The following is a 14,346-nucleotide window of genomic DNA, read 5'->3' as shown; positions in this document are numbered from 1 at the left end:
TGAATCAGGAAAACCTCTCTTAAAGGAGCCCTGCCTCTGCTTGCTTCTAGCAAAAAGAGCCCACCCAAGAAAATGTCATTGCCAAACCATGCTTAACTCTTTTGTGTCTAAAATTCCTTTTTAAGGTTTCTCAAATTTTATGTGGATTTAGTTAACCATGTTGGTGCACCAATTGTTGTGGGAAGGCCACTTGTTGGTTCCCAGCCACTTAGCCGCAAAATAATCACACAGAAACTGTATTAATTAAATTACTGCTTGGACCATTCACTTATTGGCTAACTTATATCTTAATTTAACCCATTTCTAGTAACCTGTGTATTGCCACAAGGCTGTGGCTTACTGGATAATGTTCCAGGGGCTGTCTCTGGTAGGACTACATGACTTCTCTCTGACTTCACCTCCTTTCTCCCAGCATTCCGTTTAGTTTTCCCCACCTAGCTTTATTCCCTTATAATCTGCTATAGGCCCAAAGCAGTTCCTTTATTAACTAATGATATTCACAGCATACAGAAGGGAATCCCAAATCAAACTTGTCCATCCTAGTATCCTGGAACACCTGCCTATCCTAGAATCCTGGCACACTTGGCCATCCTACTGTTATCTTGGCACAATTGTCCATCCTAGTTTTTTGGCACACTTGTCCATCCTACTACCTTGACACACTTGTCCATCCTACTACCTTGACACACTTGTCCATCCTACTTACTCCTTAGACATTTACTTGTAAATCAATAGAACTTCCCCTTGAAACTTCTTTATTGATCCTCAAAGTCTCCACATGAGCCTTTTCCTCCTCTTTTTGGCCCTACTTGAAATAAAAGTTTCATTTGTTATACTTATTGAAAACTATTGGGTAGAGAGTGATTGAACTTTTGAAATTATTTTGAGCTACCAAGAAAACACAGCTTAGTGTTTCTATATGTGCTGTTAGATTTAATATCCACTTACCCCAATGGTGATGCCTTACAGGGACACCTAGAGTTGTTACACTCCACTGTGCACAAAGAACAAAGAGATTCTATATATTTTTTGTATACATTCCTAGAGAGGCAAATAATGGAAGGCATTTTCAGTGGATTTTTTTCCTACCATGGATACCTCCATGATACAAAACAGTATACCATCTTGTTCCCCAAGTTTTCAGACTGGTCCAGCATCTGCTGAATGCTGAGTCATTTTACAACATGCCCAAGTGCTTTCTGTGCTTCTTGTCATCTGAATTTCTATGGCCCATTGATTTGTTTGAATTTAATGTGATGTTCAAAGGCACTGCCGTTCTCTGAGCCTTTCATTGAGTTTTTTAATAGGATAATATACAGAGTAAGGAATATTACCGTCTGATGAAACAGCACATTTTAGCCTAGTGTCAACAAAACAGAGCAAATTGCTAAACTCTCCAACAGTTTTACAACATGCCACACTTTTTTCTCCCTCCTAAATTTTTGCCTAGACTCTTGTAATTATTGGATAATTACCTCTCCCTACTCACTTTCTTTTCACAGCTTAGTTCTAGCCTCTGGGAGCTGAACATCTAATTGGTCTGTCTGCTTGGATTGTGGAATTTTGAGACTTCTTGAATTTAGCCAAACCAGACAGTCAAAACAGTGAGGAAAAAAAATGTTTTTGGTAAGTTCTATCCTCCCTAAACCATCTAAAAGTGCTAAAGAATAAAGAGCCTCTGGTAGGTTCTATGCTCCCTCAACCATCTAAAGGGTTAAAGATGTAAGAGGCTCGGGTAATTCAGCTGCTCTTTATGAACCTGGTAACTGGACTCAGTGAATGTGTGGTTATCAGAGTAGAGCCTCCTAGAATCACTACACTCAATAAATGTCCAATAACAATGGTGAAGACTTAGGCAAACTATATTTAAAATATTTCCCCCTTAATTCCCCTCCTAAATCTGGCTTCCATCTTTGCCTCTTTATGGTATCCAATGACCTCCATTCAGCCAAGTTCAAAGGCATTTTCTCAGTCCTTATCTTCCTTGATCTTTCTGATGTGTGGGGTACAGCTTTTCATACCTGCCCCTTTGAAGGCTTCTGGCTTCAGTTCCTGAGACATTTCTATTGTCTTTTCCTTTTCCTCATCACCACCCAGATCTCTTCACTTATTTCTCACATTTATAAATGTCTTTCTTTCTTCTTTATACCTTCCCAGTCACTTTTCTCCCAACAGATCTTTGGTGAAATTCTATATCACTTGTGTCTCCGTGCTTTTTTTTTTATTCTAGACAGATTCTTTTGTTTTCACTGTCATAGAAGAGAATAACTTCCAGATACCCTCTACCACTACTCTATTTCTTTCTGTATAGCCCAGAAACATCAAGAATGAATCAACATTTATAAACAGAGATTCAGAATAGACCTGATATACCATATGCACTTAATTGTCACCTCGCTAACCTCTCTCTCTTGAAAGGTGTCTTCCTCACAGAAGCCTAATTTGATCTCTCTCTCTGTCTCTCTCTTTCTCTGTCTCTCTCTCTTTCTCTCTCTCTCTCTGTCTCTGTCTCTCTCTCTCTCTCAATCACCCCATCATCTGCTCTCACTCTCTGTCGTTTCTGACTCCCATTAACAGCATATATGCCTAACTATGAGAATTTGCATTTGTGTGTGAGTTGTGAATGCATCATGAAAAGGGACGCTTCATGAATGCAATAATTTTGGGTGTGTTTATTTTCATTTAAACAGCATATAGAAGATTGGATGACATATAGAAAACACTAAATATTCAAATGCACTAATAAATACTAATAAATGAATGAGGAAGTGAACCAACACATGATTGGCAAAGAATCAGTCAGATTCAATCAGTTCGATCCTCAGGTGCAATTTTGACTTCTTGCCTACTTCAGCGCATTCAGTTACTCTAGAATACAGAATAAGGCTATATGGATACCATAAATAGGCATCACCCACAAAACTTCAATATGAAGAAGATAAGAATTCATTACCCCTTTGTATTTTAAGCTAAATGTTTTTACTTGGAAGCCAACTCCATCCCCAAGGTTTCTTACAACATTAGCTATTCCATGGCATTATTACAACATAATGTTGGGGGACCATTACAACCTGAGTAGTCAAAGCTGTGCCTCGATGGATACCAGACAAATGAAAAGAAAAAGTGGCCGTAGGAAGCCTAGTCTCTGTCTCAAAATTTATGTAAAGCTAGAATACCCATGTTACTCCTCAGTTCCTCTTGGTGAGAATCTGCCACAGAACCTATGCCACTGCAAGAGGGACTAGATTTGCTGCCAGCTCACATGCATGTGAAGTGAGGGGGTCATGAGAGGGCTCTGTGGATAAAGTTGCTACTGTAAAAGTGTAGGAATCTGAGTTCAGATACACAACATATATGTAAAAGCCACAATCAGTCAATAAGTATCTGCCACCCCGATTCTGGGAGTAGGAAAGGTGCAAGAGGGAGTTGCCTGTAGCTCACTACCAGCTACCCTATAGTGAGAGACCCTATCTCAAAATAAAAGGTGAAGAGTGACGCATCATGAAATCATAAAACACTGACCTCTGACTTTAATAAGCCTGTTTATGAATGTCAGCGTGTACCTACATACATGCGTGCATTCACAGGTACAAAATGGGGTCAGCTGGTACACAGCTACAAATCTAGCTATGGGTTTCTTAGATTCTCTTAAACCAATCTCCACCCCCCTTTTTTTGTGGTGACATTATTCATCTTGATGGTTACCTCCACAATCACCTAGGAAACAAACTTTTAGTTCTTTGCCTTAGTTATTTTTCTTATTGCAAATATCTGGTCATAAGCAATTTGAGGGAGAAAGGATTTATTCAGATTGATAACTCCATTGAAGGCGGGGAAGGCACGGATGCAAGAGAGGAAGGCATGACAATAGAAGCAAGAGGCTGGCTGGTCAAATTATACCTCCACTCAAGGAGCAGCGATCTAACAGAAAATGGGGTCAGACTGGAAGGCTCCAGCAAGGCTCCACCCCCTAAAGATCCCACAACCTTCAGAAAGAAAGCTACCAGATTAGAACTAGGTGTTCTATCAGGTGAGCCTGAGGAAGACATTTTACATTCAAACTCAATAGCATGTCTTTAAGGATGCTTCCACTGGGCTTGAGCAGAGGTTGGAAGCCCCACAAGGAATGTGAGAAGCCTCGGTATATGACACGGAGTCCCTGACTGAAGTACTGAATGAGAGACCAAATCTCTTCACATGTGTGTATTTTGCCGTGAATGGAACTGTAGCCTTCGTCAGTCTCAGCTTTCTGATTGTGGAAGCAATGCGATGAGCAGCCTCCCAGTCTTGCTGCTGTGGCTCCCTACTATGGTAGATTACTCCCTCAGATGGACATAAACTCTTCCACACATGAGTTTCTTTTGTCAAGAATTTTGTCACAACACCCCGGTCAGCTATAACCACTGTGGTTATTTCACTAAACCATCGTGATCCTTGTCTTGTCTTCCTGCCATCATTCTTTAGTCGTTCCCATTCATATCAAACACCAAGGGACTCTCCCCAGGCTACAACCACCATGCTGAATTTGTTATATAAAAATAGTATCAAGTTCCACCTATCTTGTATCAATGGTATTTGATATGGGTTGAGGGCTCACCATTTCCATGACTTTGCAAGTTTAGTTTCTAAAATGGCTGAAGTCTCACTTTAAGAAGACCACTCAGCACACATGTATGTGACAGTCCCTTCCAGATTTTCTTGCTGAGAAGCCTTGAAATGTTTGCTATATAACATTACTTTTCCCCTTGATAATATGGGCTTTCAAATTAATATTTGATGAGGAAATTAAAAGGTCATACACATAGATATATTTGTATATACTTATGTAGATACATGTGTGTGCACATATAAATTCATGTGTATGCAAACATATACATACACACATATATGTATATAAATATGTGTGTATATATATATGGATTTATATTAAACCAAAACTATGATTACTGTAAAGATGACTCAGTAGTTAAGAAGATTTTGTTGTTGTTGTTCTGGCAGAGGACCCAAATTTGATATTCACCACCTACATGACAGCAACTCACAGCTGTAACTGCAGTTACATGGTGACCAGTCATGTACATGGTATACATACAAACACGAACACCCTCATACATAAAATAAAGACAAGTCTTTGTAAAAAGCCTCTATCATTAGGCCAATCATATCCACCATTAAATTTCTACAAACACTGCTTTCCTATAATCCTTCTGTAAAAAGATGGTTTCAGGCTGTGGCTCTCAGTATCCATTCTGAGTCTCCCTGAGAGGGTTTTCCAGGAGTATGTGAGACAAAACCCCTTCACATATTTGTATTTTGTAGATTCTGGTGTTTGTTTTCGTGAAAGAGTCTTGTTCTGTAGCTCTGGCTGGTGCGTACCCCAGCTAAGCCTCTAACTTGCTGCCTTTCTCATCTTCATACTGGGTGTCAGGAATGCACCACCATGTCCAACCTGAGACCAAAAATCTTTTCAGAATAATTCTCTGATACTGTATTCTTATTTTACTCTCATCTTCTCACAAGTGGGCACAGGGTTCCAAAAGCAACAAAATGTGTGCTAGCTCCACAGATGGGAATGAAGAAACAGATCCACAAATTCAGCTGTCAGCTATTAAACCAAACATTGTGAGCTTCACAAAACCAGAAAATGATGAAGCTCATTTTTGCTTTTGTTTATTTTACAGACTAATGTTATTTGAACATTAAAACGTTGTTCATGATAATATGGTGAGTTCTTTAAATGAAATAATGATATTTGTAAATTTTCCTTTTAAATTTATCATAAATGGGACTCTCTCTAACAAAGTATTTTTTCTAAGAGTACATGGTGACCTTGAAATAAATGAATGTGAATGCCTACTCCTTTAAGGGGATAATTGTAGGGTTGTTGTTGATGTTGTTTTGATTTGTTGCTTTCTTCTCTTTGCCATCAGCATCTTCCTTGATCCCTAAATGTAATGAAATCAGACATCACTAAGAATGTCCTTAATTAGTATCTGCTGACCTAATGCAGCCCTCACCCCAGTGGAGTCACCAATGACAACATATTAGTTCTTCAATGTACTACTATCACGTATATGAAAGAAAGACGAGGGCCGTGCTGAGAAGGAGGTGCAGAGGTCACTGAGAAACAGGCCCTGGCAGTTCCCATGCATAGCTGATGACTGTAAAGTGCTCTATAGATAGAGAAGTGCAACATCATGGTACAAGCAAGCACTCTACCGCTGCTACAAGAGAAGCCAACTCTTTCCTTAATATTCTCTATAAAAAAGACCTAAAAGGTTCTTGGTCTGCTGAGTCCCTCCAGGAGATTTAGAACAACCCAAACAACATGAGGAAGGAGCCACATTCATCATTTATATCCTGGGACCGATGCTGCATTCAACAAAGCTACAGACTGCAGTCTAATGCCATACTTATCTGTGCCCAAGAGAAACCTCTAACAACAGCCAGCTAGGGCTGCTATCATACACGTCACAAATGCATACACTTCTTCACCACACTGATTTCATAGAGCATGCGCTTAGTGCTGGGGCACACAAATAAACAAATCATCATTCCAAAGCCTGTAAATAATTCAGTTGAAACCACCTCCTCTCGCGAGGGTTTGTAAGCAGCATCTAGCAGTTTTGGTTCCAGATCTCTGTGGGAGGAATTAGCAGTGTCGTCTGTATTTTGCCTGCCTGTGTTTTCTTGGAATATTAGTTAATTCAGGATTAGGGTTAAAATTCTAAAAAGTGTGGGAAATATTTCGAGAACTTTTTTTTTCCTTCTGTAGAACATCTAACAAAGTAAATTCTAATTCTATCATTTCATGTATTTACTTTCACTTATGAGACTAGCATACCAACCGGGCCTTAGGTATGATCAAAATTACTTTGCAGGTTGTGCGGCCTCGGCACACTTTGAATAAAGATACTGCTGGTTGAAATCTCTCCAAGACCCTTTTTACACATGATACTCAAGGACGTTCTCCATCAGTGTTAAGGAGACTTACAAGTCTTCTCTGTTGAACTCAGAACTAAAACTTGAGTTTTCATTGCCAAGCTACTACACTGCATCCAGTTGTTCCAATCTGGAAAACAGGGAGGGATTCAAGAATGCTGGTGAGTTTGAAGTTTAAAAAAAAAAAAAAAACATGATAATCTTTAAAATATTAAATATACTTTAGCACAAACCAGAATTCTAAATATCAAGATCTAAAATATTTTCAGCTATTACGAACGAAAATAAATGATTAATTACAGAATTTTCTATGAGGTTTAACTCTCTAGAAACTGATAATCCATGTTTTCCATCTCTAAACATTTTAGGAATCTGCACATCACTCTCAGTGGAAGCAGACTGCCATATTTTACAAATAAAGTCATTCCTATTGTTTTGTGAATTAAAATGTAAATGTTATTTAAGCTGTTTGGCTACTTTCCTTCAAATGTTTCTTTGTAGAAAAGCATTTTCGCATGATCAAAATTATTAGACCACTGAAATAAAATGTTAAATAATTCTGGGCTACTTATGACATTTTGATTAAAATGAACATTTAGCCCCTGGGCCCCAAATATAGTACTCAAAAATATACTGTTTTGAAGTATGAGTGTCATTTTTTTTTTACAAATTAAACTTGTCACCTTCTTGTTTCATGATAATTCCACAAGAAATCAGATATATATTTACTTTTGTTAAACATATTTCAAAGTAAACGTCCTTATTTAAAATATTAACAGTTGTCCAATGACTAATTGTTAAAAATCTTTCAAACAAATACATTTGTTTCTGCTGTTTTAACTGCTATGTGGGCAATAATTTTAACAAAAGAAAAGCATTTAAATTAATTGACAGTGATATTTAAGCCATTAAAGTCACTACAGACTAGAACCTACATAAGTAATATTTTGCAAAACTGTGTCTCCCATTGAACAAAGACGAGTTTATTATTGTGTGTTACAGTCCTCTATGGGAAGGATTAAAAAAAGTTTAAAAGACTATTAGGAAAGCAAAATCTCTCCTGGCTCTTAAAACTGAGTTCCCACCGTGTTTTCCCTTATCATATTCAGTGGCCTGCCTACTATCATCTCCATATACCTGCTAAGTTTAACAAGTTTCAAGCAACACATTGTATTTGTGACAGGTCTTTCTAAACAATCACCTTTACCCATGAGAAAAAGAGCAGTCGGTGCTGAGTTACTGTTAGGGATTATTTTGTAGAGAAAGAAGGGGGATTTACTTTTAAACCTCCATACTGAAACTGGTGTAGTTCATGAAACTGAATTTGGCCCTTGTCTGTCTTGTTTCATGGTGGTACACTGTACTTATGCAGAAAACAGACAGGAAAAGGTTTGCATTTGCTGTGTCCCCCCAAAAAAGGGAGGAGGAGGTGGTGTTTGCCTATATTGCCTTTATCAATAATCTAGTAATCCAATTACCCTCAACTACATTTATGGTTGGTTTACAAACAATAGCAATATTCTCTCTCTCTCTCTCTCTCTCTCTCTCTCTCTCTCTCTCCCTCTCCCTCTCTCCCTCCCTCCCTCTCTGTCTCTCTCTGTCTCTCTGTCTCTCTGTCTCTCTCTGTCTCTCTCTCTCCTCCCTCCTTTTCTTTTCTCACTACATTGCCCTCACTCCTCCTCTCCCCCATTCTCTCTCTTCCCCTATCACTCCCCCTCTCTCCCTTCCTCTCTCCCTCCCTCATCAAGAATAGAGACTAAGAGGCAACTAGAACCCTTTCTACTCTATTTGAAACAAGAAAACAAATCTAGAGGGAATGAGTAAATGATAATTAGCTTAATCATATTCAATTAATTTGAAATGCAAGCCACAGAATGTTTATTAATCCTCAAGACTGGTTGTCACAAGGCATCCTAAGATTCCACCTCTGGGTTCTGTTGTTCCCAAGCACATGGCAGCCCCAGCATCTTGGGGGTGGGAGTCCATGAAGGAAGATCAAGGTTTCCATGGTTTGCCCAGTGAAGTGGTCATGAAAATACTCACAAGCCGTTTGTGCTAGCAGTGGAGAAAGGGCATCAGCCAAGCAGGGACACCCTGTCCAAGATGGTGACGCATTCTTCTGGGTACATTTTGAAAGGAAAGAAGAGCAGCTTATTATTGAACTAAATGCTTTTATTGATCGCCCTTGAGTCAGCGCCTACTGACCCTGCAAACCATAAATGGCTACAGCACAGAATTGTCATTTCCAGGCAGCTAGCAGAGATACTGGATTCTCCCACCACTTTCTCCCACAGTCCTTTGGATCCTCCACCTCCTGGGTGTACTGGGAAAAAAAAAAAAAAAAGGAAAAGACGGAGTTTGGGTTTTCCTAAAACTCTGTCCGGGCCGACTGAGAGGCAGGCGGTGCGCGCACTCAGACGCACATGGCGTAGCTGCCCAGTGTGGAGACCCGCTCAGTCTAGAGCTGGACTACACCCCCACCCAGTGCTGGTGGCACAAAGCAGCCTGGGCGCGGGGCTGCAGAGACAAATCAATGTTTTGCAGCATTCTCCATTAAACAATAAAGCAAGCTGTAAAGCCTCAGGTGCTGTGTTTGCTGTGCGGTCTGCGCAGCGAGGTGGCTCCGGGCTCCGGGAGCCGAGTGCAGTGGGCCGGGGAGCGCCTCTTCGGCTGATTCCAGGGAAAGATAAGGAGCCGCCGAGCCACCAGCTCTGTCTAGACTCGCGACCTCACAAGTCAAGCGCCTTGTTTGGATTAGCCCTCCAGATCTGCCAACCTGATCAACTCCTGAAAGAGAAGGGCCCAGAAACACCCCCTTTTCCTCTTCTGGGCTACGACGATTGTCGCTGCTTTAAGGGATCAAGGGCCAACTTGCCCGCGGGAGTGGTGGGGCTGGTTAGACGAGTGTGAAGAACCCCCCCCCCATACACACACACACACACATCAGCACTCCTCACAACTCACCGGTCCCCCTGCACACAGGAAACACACCCGTGGGAAGGCCACTAGAACTGCATGTAGAAATAAGACAATTCCACAAATTACGTTACTCATAAAACGACGGCGAACTTTTTGATCAATACAATGAAAAAGTCGAGAAATAGGTAACTCTAGCTAAGTGAAATCTCCCACCAGAATCTCTAAAGGGGGTATCAGTGTGTCTTCTCACCCTGCCTGATCAAAAGCAGTCATTACCCACCACTGTCTTGCAAAATTGGGTGTCCCTTTTCTAGAAAAAAAAAAACAGTATTTTCTTTTTATAAGTCATGTATATATACCTGCTTCACGTTTTTTGCAGAAGTATAAACAGAATTATTTTGCTTTTTTTATTTTTTTATTTTTTGTAGAAACAAGGAGTCTTAAGTGGTGTTCCGAGAAGAGGCTGTACTCCTGGAGGCTGGGAAACTGACTTCTTGGAGCCAATGTCCGAAGCATCATAAAATTAAAGGATGTGTTTGTAACAATGTTCGCAACAACCGCCCCTCCCCCTCCTTGGATGCCTGTAAACCAACTTCTCTGTCTACACTTCAGAAGTCTCTGGAGAGGTGTGGAAAGACCCTCCATCATGCTTGGGACATTGTAAGCTGTGAAGTTTATGTTTGTGGCGCCTGGGCTCAAACAGCCATTCAGTGGCTTGCTTGGTTATCAAGAAAACAACAATCAGGAAAGATGGGGAAACAGATTCTCTGCCAGAGCCTCGAATTAAGTACTTAGAGTATGAAAACACCAAGTCACGCTGTACGCATTGCAGTGCTTTTATCACAGATTTGTAGCAAGAATTGAAGGTTTGGATCCATTTTTCTAAAGTAACTTAAAAAAAAAAAACTTTTAAGGCAGAGAAATACTTGGCCTTCCAACATGCCCAAAGAAAATCTAACTTGCTTTATTGTGACACAATCTTTAATTGCTAATTAACATGGGAAGAAAATTCAATCAATAGAACTCAAGCCTAATTTGGATTATAAATCTCATTGATAAAAGTTAACTAAACTGAATTTTACAAACAAGAAAATAGGCACTTTCTATTAGTTTATTCATTTGGGATGAGATTGAAAATCCAAAGTTGCTGGGTGTCATTTAAACAACTATTTGGGGGAGGAGAGGAATGAATTAAAAACATTTTCACTTCGTGTTCTTAGGGAAACAACTAAGTGATCCCTAGCAGGAAACAAAAATGTTAGACTTCAATAATCAATTTTGTTTGCTGGTTTTAAGTTCAAAGCATTAAGGAAGGACACTGAATTTGTACACGTTGTCATTTTGACTTGCAATCAAAAGGATGAAGATTGATCAGAAGGGGGGGGTCAACAAATAGAGTTTAACAAGCTGGTGGGGGTGAATGGCAAGAGAGCATCCCAAAGTTGAACCTTGAATACTGGACACCAAAAGAAGTTTTCTATAGACAACCACACACACACACACACACACACACATACACCCATGCAGAATGATACATAAGTGTTATTGCAATGGGGGGGGGCGCTACAAGTATGATTCTAATTTAAAACAAAAGTTTTCAGTGTTAAGAAACTATGACCCCTTTGATGAAAGGGGAACAAAGAAGAACAGTAAAATAGGTAGATTACTGTTCTGAAAAAACCCTATGGGGTACTCTCATCTTTGAGCTTGTAGGAACTGATACAAATCCCCTGGTTTAAGAGAGCATCCTAGATGTTTCGATTGCATCAAATAATAGCTTTCAGAAGATAGAGGAAATGAGTCATAGTATCCAGAATGAAGGACTCATAGTAAGAAGGGAGTGGGAGACAGACAATAGCAAGTAAGAGGGGTTTGGTTAGAAGAAGGGAGCTCAAAACTGGGTCTCCAGAGGTGTGCAGAGGAAGGGGGAGAGGGAACAACGGTGACTTGCAAACAAGAAGGCTAGGAGGGGCAGACACATCTTTATCATCCATAATACAAGAACTTGACCCATAATTCATTCTCAGCCATCGGACAACAAACATCTTGCATCTAGAAAGTGAAATCCAAATGATTCATCACTCTCTGCTAAATGACTTATGTTCAAGTTGTGGACTTCAGAACAAACTGGCATCTACATACACAAAATATCACCACACACACACACACACACACACACACACACACACACACACACACCTACCTTTAATCTCAGAAATCAGTACCCAGAGGATTGAAGATAATAGAGGCATGCTTCTTGCCCCAGTTCCCCCATTGCATGAAAAGTATAAATAAAGTTGTTGTTCAGAGTTCTTCCCTACTGGTGGGAAAGGGACTTCAGTGATCCTTTACACCTGGGCTTGCATAATCAAGTAACTTTCAAGCTTAACTGGAAACTTACATTGTACCTGCCACCCTCCAGCATGCTTATTTGGTAGCTTTTCTAGGTACAAAGTGAGAAAGGAGGAAAGCAAAAGGTAGATGAATTGATGCAGTAGCCAGGAAACTAGAAGAATCAACTTTGATGATGGGAGATTAGAGACCAAGACAGGAAAAAAGGAAAGGAAAAAGAAAAAAGAGGTGATGGGGAGAGCCCTCCACGGAAGAAGATCCTTATGAGATAAGACAGAACTCTTGTTTTTCCCAGCAAACAACTACAAGCCATTATTACCGCCCGCCAAATTATTACCCCTCTGTCAAGAATTAGACACAACAATCAAAGTAATCAAGGGCATGTCTAATGCACTGTAACATTTTCAATGCAAAGTTTGTTTTCTTTCTGCCCTCGTGGTAGAGCCTGTAATTAACCCGTTATGTAGAACGATGCCAAACAAAAGCCTAATTGAAGCTGCCTCCCCGACTTGCAGGTTTGGAGAGGGTGAAAGCAAACTCAAGAGCTGCGGGCCTATGGCCCTCGGGCATCGCGCGGGGGTCCTGACTCCGTCCTGCTCTGAGTCAGGAGCTGCAGAGGGTAAGGCGCCACACCACACCCGGTTAGGGTACTTAGCTTTCGTATTTATTAAGTTGTCAGATACTGAAAATGGCATTACACTCGCGCATACAAATGAATCGACTTTCCAGAGTCAAAGAAAGATCCTGGCGTGGGGAATGGAGATGGGAGGGCTAAAGAGAGAATGAAGTGATCCTAACTCTAAAGGAACAAGAGGCCAGTTTGATGCAAAGCCCTGTGTTTAGCCCTGCATTCTGTCGCACGCAGGTGAACCTTTTCTAAACGCGGCGTGGGTGGCAGTGTCTGATCCTGAGCGCTTGGACCCCCGCCCCTCCGGAACTATCAAAGCTTATAGGCAGCCCGCAAAGCGAAGAGCCAGGCCGGTCACTCAAAAAAAAAAAAAAAAAAAAAGGCGGTTCCCAAACGGTACGCTTTCCGCGTTTCTCCCTAACCAGCCACCCTTCTCAAGGGTTTGAAATTAGAGACGAGACCGGAGGGGGTGGGGGTGGGGAAGTGGAAGAGGGGAGAGGTAAGAAAATGCAGACACCTACAATTCTCAGAACTGCTGAGGGAGCCTTTCCTCTCTTGGTCTTTCCTCCCTTCTGCGCAAATAAAGCGGCATTTCTCAGTCAGTCACCACTAGTCTACAATGGCCATCCTTCACTGGCTAGGCAGAGAGCCTCTTCAGCAAGAGTTTATGTTTGAAATGTCGATAATTTCGATGACCCTAAGCTGAGACTTTGGTATAAAACACTTGACGATAAGAAAATAAAACAGTGAATCCAATCAAACCCTTTCTCAAAGAAACCTTGTTTTTTTTTTTCGGGGGGCGGAGGGATGGATGCAGGGACGGGGAGAGGGGAGGAAAAACATGAGGCTGAAGAGAGAACAGCTGTAACATTATCACACTTGTGAGCTAAAGGGCTTCTTCCAGTCAACTTTGATGCAACTATTGAAACCGAAACTTGCACACCCGACCTGAACTACTTGCAATACAATATCACAGCTACTGAACTGTGTGTCATTTTTAACCCAACTCACATGCACTCCTTAATTTCGGATATCTTAAAGACTTGCTTATAAACATATAAAAGAGGGACCCTGAATCATTGCGTTTATTTATTTATCTATGCCAAACGTTTATTAGTGAAATAGTCCTGAAGATATAATTCTACATATGGCGCTTTGATTTCACATAATATTTAAGAAAAAAAAGACAAAACACATAAAATTAGACATATAATTCAAAGACCACGGTACAACCTTTATCTTTTTTTTTACTTCAGCAAACAAAAAAAATGTCAAATGACATGAAAAGTGGCAAGTCTCCTGACAATAAATAATAAATTACTTTATAATTTTTGCAATGCAAGAGCAAACAAAAAAAAAGTTTCCTTTTTTTCCTCTTTATTTCCAGAAAGAGCGAAAACAGTCATTTTAACCAATAACTATACACATCTTTGGGGGAAAAGTTCTTGGACAGACACAAGTCAAACACAATCCCGAGACGCTTGTGGCAAAATAGAGGTAACCTT

Source organism: Chionomys nivalis, chromosome 15 (genome assembly GCF_950005125.1).
Source record: "Chionomys nivalis chromosome 15, mChiNiv1.1, whole genome shotgun sequence".
In the NCBI taxonomy this organism is placed as follows: Eukaryota; Metazoa; Chordata; class Mammalia; order Rodentia; family Cricetidae; genus Chionomys; species Chionomys nivalis.
The sequence above is the reverse complement of the archived record's forward strand: the minus strand, read 5'-3'. Positions refer to the sequence as shown.